This window comes from Tursiops truncatus, chromosome 11 (genome assembly GCF_011762595.2).
Source record: "Tursiops truncatus isolate mTurTru1 chromosome 11, mTurTru1.mat.Y, whole genome shotgun sequence".
NCBI classification, from domain to species: Eukaryota; Metazoa; Chordata; class Mammalia; order Artiodactyla; family Delphinidae; genus Tursiops; species Tursiops truncatus.
In genome coordinates, this window is record NC_047044.1 from 2446376 (window position 1) to 2452396 (window position 6021).

General features: G+C 58.0%; 1 long non-coding RNA gene across 2 annotated transcripts; it reads left to right on the plus strand.

Moving 5' to 3' along the window:
• Nucleotides 1-1129: 1129 nt before the first annotated feature.
• Nucleotides 1130-4699, plus strand: LOC141275946 (uncharacterized). 2 transcript variants are annotated; one of them, XR_012324647.1, is made up of 3 exons: nt 1130-1220; nt 2758-2919; nt 4268-4699. It is a non-coding gene; the product is annotated as an uncharacterized lncRNA (long non-coding RNA). The 2 variants fall into 2 exon arrangements; XR_012324646.1 differs by lacking the exon at nt 4268-4699 and adding an exon at nt 4029-4110.
• Nucleotides 4700-6021: the final 1322 nt, after the last annotated feature.

The following is a 6021-nucleotide window of genomic DNA, read 5'->3' on the forward strand; positions in this document are numbered from 1 at the left end:
AGTGTGGCCAGGCCAACAAGAAGGCTGCCCCTGACTTGGGCAGAAATCGTTTACTCCCAGTGACTCACCCCTCTGATACTCCATCTGCTCAGCCTTTCAACAGGATCGTAAGGCTGGTACCATCTGCTGAGAGCCTCAAATGTGACCTCACAAGGAGCCCCCGGGCCTCACCACCCACTTTAATGATGTAGAATTGGAGGCTCAGGGAGCGAGGGAACTGGTCAGAGGTCTGGCTGAACTTGAATCCAGGGCCATTTGATTCCAAACTTGCTGTTTCCCCCACTCCAGAGAGCTGCCTCCCTGACAAGTAAAGATCACAGGATACCTGGAGTTTCCAAGTTCCTTCCTGAATTTTTTAAAAGGTCATAAAAGTTTAATACTCAAAAGTGTTAAGAAATACCGTAAAAATACTGTCTGTCTCAAGACCAGGGATGTGTTTCTCTCTTGGGATCAAAGGAGAATTATCCTCTTGTGGGAGAAAACGTGTATCGGTTAGACGAATGAAGCCCACTAATAAAGCAAATTAAAGATTGAAAACCCAGACCAGCTCCCACGATTCACAGACTCATGTTGTCTGAGTCTCTCAGTTTCCACCCCAATTCCCTGTACCCACCCCCCGTGCTCCCCCGTCACCATCCCTCAGGGATTTAGGACACGTGGTTGGCAAACAGCCTATGAGTAGGACTCCCCACAGGCGTCCCTATGGGGAATCCTCACCTTCAAGCAAATGCTCGTTGTGTAAGTGGGTTTTTCTCTGGGGAGGGAACAAAGGAAGGAAGGAGGCATGGCCTTCCTCCACTGCTCTGTGCCAGGACAAACATCGCCCTGGGACCCTGGAAAGCCTACGACTGATGCGACAACCATGGGACAGGCAGGAGTGGAAAGGGTGACACCAGAGGAGGGTGACTCCCTAGCCCCCGAGATGGGCATTATGGGCTGAGATGTGCCCCCCAAGTTCTGTGTTGAAGTCCTAATCCCGGGGACAGCAGAGTGTATTTGGAGATGGGTCTTTACAGAGGTGATCACAGTAAATGAGGTCACAGTGGGGTGGGGCCCTGATCCAATATGACTGGCGTCCTTATAAGAAGAGGAGATCAGGACACAGACACAAATGAAGGGACGACCATGTGAGGACGTGGGCAGAAGACAGTGTCTACAAGCCCAGGGGAGAGGCCTCGGGAGGAACCAGCCCTTGACCTTGGACTTCCCGCCTCCAGAATGTGAGGAAATCATTTCTGTTGTTTAAGCTGCCCCACGTGTGGGCCTTTCTTATGGCGGCCTGAGCTGACTAATCCAAGGAGTAACTCAGACATGTCACAGGGGCCTCTTTGGAGTAATCGAAGCCTGGGTCCTATAACCACTCTGGCCCCATGTATGAAAGGCGGTCTTCGAAAGCGAGATCCCTGTGGCCTTATCAGGCAGGACAAGAACTCGGGTGAGGACACTCAGGCAGGAAGAGACACTCATTCAAAGGTCTAACGGTTGCTTCTCACTGGAGGAAAAGCCAGGCCAGCAGGATAGGTAAGGGGCATTGAGGGGCCACTCAGAAGAAGATGGGGAAGGAGAGGGTCAGGGCTTGAATCTCACCCGAGAATAATATCACCTGCTAGTTCACGTTGACACCACGGCGTCCCTCCACCACCTTGGGAGGAGTTACGTTACAGGACCCAATGGCTGCAAAGTGCTCTGGACCCATTTGACCCCGAGAGCCTGGTCCTTCTCCCTCCCGGATGACAGGCCTCCCTGATGCAGGGTCACTGTTCTGCCTGCTGTGTGATGGTCATTAACCCCGCAGCAGCACTGAAGGCCACTCCCACGTAGGGTGACACCACGGAGCAAGCAGAGGTTCCCATTTTTCCCATTACCTTCTGGGGGTTTACCCCAGCAAGAGGGGCTCCCCAGGCTATGAGGCAGCACCACGAGAGGGCCTGCTGTGAAGAGGGCAGGGTCCACGTTCCATTCATCCACGAAGGAGTAGCAGAGCAGGGAGGCCTCAGGGAGGCCAAGACCATCCTGGACGGTCCCTCTGCCGCTGCTCTGCTTTCCCTGCCGGCTTTTGGGGTTTCGGCCCGCCACCCTCCTGGGCAGCTGGTTTCCTGTGTTCAGCCTTAGTGACTAGGGGAGGGGACCGTAGGGGTCCTTCCTGTCCCTCTGTGGCATTGATGCAGCTCGGTGGGGCAGCCATCTGCCCTTCGGCTTTGGGAGTCACACAGAACCTGGGTCCAAGCCCCGCCTCCCTCATCAGAAGTCTGGTCTGGTATGTGGACCCAGCCTGAGCCTCGGTCCCCTTGTCTGCCGGTATGGAGTCCCTCAGACACTCGCAGAGGTGCATCATTGCAGACTCCTGTGAAAGCTGTGGCCAGGATGTTGTCCTAGGAGAGCCTTCTGCCCAAGTCCCAGGGTCCCCTCCTGGTGAGCGATCAGCCCCCAGGGCAGCCTGGGAACCACAGAGCCTTGAACGCTCCCGCTCTGGAGCTGGGGAAGAGCCCCCTCCCCACAGAATCAGGGCCCTGGACTCAGACTCCTCTTCTCAAATAGCCGAAGGGCTGGCTGTCCTGCACAGAACTGCAGGGCAGGCGGTCAACCTGCATCCTCTCCCCTGGGATCCAATTTTATCCCAGGACAGGGACATCTGGTCTGTCCCACCCCCACCCTGGGGGCTGTTACGCTGCCCTGGGAGCTCCCCACTTGTCGTGATGCCCCGTTACCCGCCCTGAGGGAGAGGGGAAAGGCTGCAGTGGGCACTGCTCTCTCCAGGCGGGCCCTGCACATGAACTCCAACCCTTGAGTAAAGTAAATTGGGAGACACCAAGGCTCAAATAGCAAATAGAAGCTCCAGGAACACAGAACACGGGAGGAGCGGGGCGTGGAGAAGAAGCCCCGCCCCCGCCCCGCCCCGCACCCTGGCGGGTCCCACAGGTAAGTTACCTGCTCCTCACCTGGTGAGCCAAGTGGGCTTCGGTTGGGTCCTAGGAATGAGGTCCTTCTAGGGAGAGTCCTGCCCACCAGGCTCCGCCTGCTGCTCCCCACAGCTCGAGGTGCACCCACGGGAGGCCAGACCCTCCCCACCCTGGGAGGACTTCCTGGCAGCCTTCGTAAGGTGTGGAGACAACCCTGAGACCCTCACCCAGACACCGAGGCCAGCTCGGAACCCTCACCCCAGTGGGAGGCCAAACCTGGGTGCTGAAATCACCCTGAAGATGGCATCCGGCTTCCTGGGCCCCCTGGGCTGTGACCTCCCCCACCACGCCTACCCCTTCTGCTCCCCCAGCGCCATCAGATGAGTTCATAAGCTGCTCACGCCCTGTCCTCCGAGAGCAAGTTTAAGAAAAAGGCTCTCGAAGCCCCAGCCCCACATCACTCTCTCTCCCTCACCCTCAAGCTCATCTTGCAGGAATGATCCCGGTGTTACCACCCTGTCCTCAGCGTGCACCCATGCTGCCACCAACGTCTGCAGAGACGTTTTCATTTTGGTTCAAAGCGGAAGTCTTAGCCCATCTCACAGAGACACCCAGCAGCCCAGGACGCTGCAGCCGCTCTTGTTTTCTCTCCCATGGTTCCTCCTACTGCTCTGTCAGCCCAGGCTCTCTCTGTCCAGCTCCATGATTCCCCAGAAATCTCCCGAAGCTCTGTGTGCAGTCTCTGTGCTGCGGGCCTCTGCCCTGAGCGCCCAGCATCTCCCCCAGCCGTGTCCAATGCAGTCCCTCCTCTCCTCTGTCCCCCAACACTGCCCACTCCACCCCCCAGCTCCCATCCCTCTGCCCCAGCTCTCCACTCCTGTCGCCGCTGGCCACTCAGACCGCCGGCCCCACGCCTGCATCCTTAGCCAGCCTCCGACTGTCCTGGCGACTCAGAACTGCCCTCACCTCCCCCGCCCACCAGCCTACTTATCACCCCAACAGTTCCTCCACGTTGGACAAGATGCATCCCTTAGCTCTCAACATCCCACCTGTGTTTTCTGTGTCACTTCCTGGTGTGTAAAATGGCCACAAGTGACAAAGCCACATGGTGCTTTGCTGTCGGATCAGGACAAGTTCATTCACTTGAAATGCTCAGAACCATCCCCCGTCCACGTGAGGACTCGATTCGTGCTGGACGCTCTTCTCATGCCGTGCTACACTTCACCATGATGTTACCATTTAAGTCCCAGTGGCGGACGCGTCCTCGCTAAAGAATCTGCTGTGACGACCCCGCCTCTTCCCCATGTGGGATGCAGCCCGGCTCTTCACAGGTCACTGCTTCTCTTGGGCATTCGTTCCTTCCACAGCTACCTGCCATCACCTGCTGTGTGCCAGGCACTGCCCCCTCCACAGCCCCGCCCTGTCATCAGATTGATCCTGTGGAGAGGTCAGTGGGGGCCAGCCGTGCCTGACCGTTTCCTATGCCAGAGCCCAGCCTGGACCCGGATCCTCAGAGCGGGCCCCTGGGCAGCGAGGTCACACGTCCAGGTAAAGAGTTTTCCTTGTGGGAGTCCCTTGTCCGTGTCACCGTCCACTGCCCACAGCTCTGTCTCCATCCACATCCGGGGCGAGGGGATCAGACAGGCTGCCTCCAGCCCTGAGGCCAGACAAGGAAACACAGCTCGGGGTGGACATAGCAACCAGGCCAAAAATGCTGCCTCAGTGCCTCAGCCTCTACCAGGGACGGAAGCTGAAGAAGTGCTTAGGAGCCCTAAGCCACCTCCGAGCACAGAAGTGCAGCGGCCAAATCAACTGTCTGCAGGCTGAACCCCGAGAGGGGCACACAAGACTGCCCCAGCCCAGCCGTTAAGTGGAGAGAAAGCAGGGCATTAGAGGAATGAGTCCCAGTCCCTTCATTGCGCTGGGCCCACGTCTGCTTCCGACCACGGTGAGCCCCGTGGGGGCAGAAGCCCTCATCTCCCTGTGACCCCGTGTCTAGTCCAGAAGCCACCACGGGCCAGCACGTGGGCAGCTGGATAACTGTTGTCACCAGACAGGCCAGCGCGCATCTCTTGGACTCCTGCTGTGACCACATGCCCCGTGCGGAGCCTGGCGCAGGATGGGTGCTCAGTAAACAGTGGGGAGCGCCAGGCACTCACTCACCATCCACTCGTTACGCCGATGAGCACTGGCGGCCGAGCACACTGAGCTCCATGGCCGCCTGGTGTCGTTACCTGCAGCTCTGGCACCATATTGAGCTCCCTGCGCTCCTGTCTGCAAACTGCATGCCGACATCAGGGGAGCCAGGGAGGGGCTGGAGCCCGTAGGAAGCCCAGGAAAGGGCCCAAACACCCTTACTGCACGGCCTGGACGTTCAGGGGTTTCCAGCTTCATGGAATTTTCCATCATGTCAGACGCCATGTCTCAGAACCCAGCCCACTGTAGTGGTGTCCCCGCTGTGGCCCTGGTCCTGACCTCATGGACGAGGAGGCCCATTTCATCCTTTTGTGGGGAGGGGAGCATCTTGCTGACGTCAGGGCCATGCCCAGCCCAACCCTCCAGGTGCGGTCCAGAGCTAGAAATCCATCCAGCTGGCGAAGAGATAAAAGACAGTCCTTGTCCGTGGGCTGCAGGCCACGTGGAGCAAGGCGGCTGGCCTACAGAAGGTGGTCTGAAAGCGAAGGTGGCAAGGCTGGGGCCGCGCTGGGGTTTGGGAGCCTGTTACCACGATCTTAGAAAGAGCTTCTGATGCTCTGACGGATGGAATGACAGTAGGAGTGAATGGGATATAACTTGCCAACCAATAAACCCTCTACAGGGAGAGACTGGGAGGTTTCCACTTCCTGCCTCGTAGAGTTGAAAATCAAAGCACTGCCGTGTGGATTTTACCCTTGTCTCTCGTGAGCTGCCCATCTATGTGTGATCAAGTCTGAGCCCCAGGGGGCTACATCCAGACCCTGACTGACGGCAACTTCGCTGAGACAACACCCGCCACCAGCAAAGCACAGCACTCCCTGAGCTTCGCAGGTACCAGGCACTGCCCTTGGAACCAGGCACACAGCCAGGACTAGGACACATCTGGCCCCAAAGAGCTCGCCTTGTCATGAAATGTCTCCTGGGG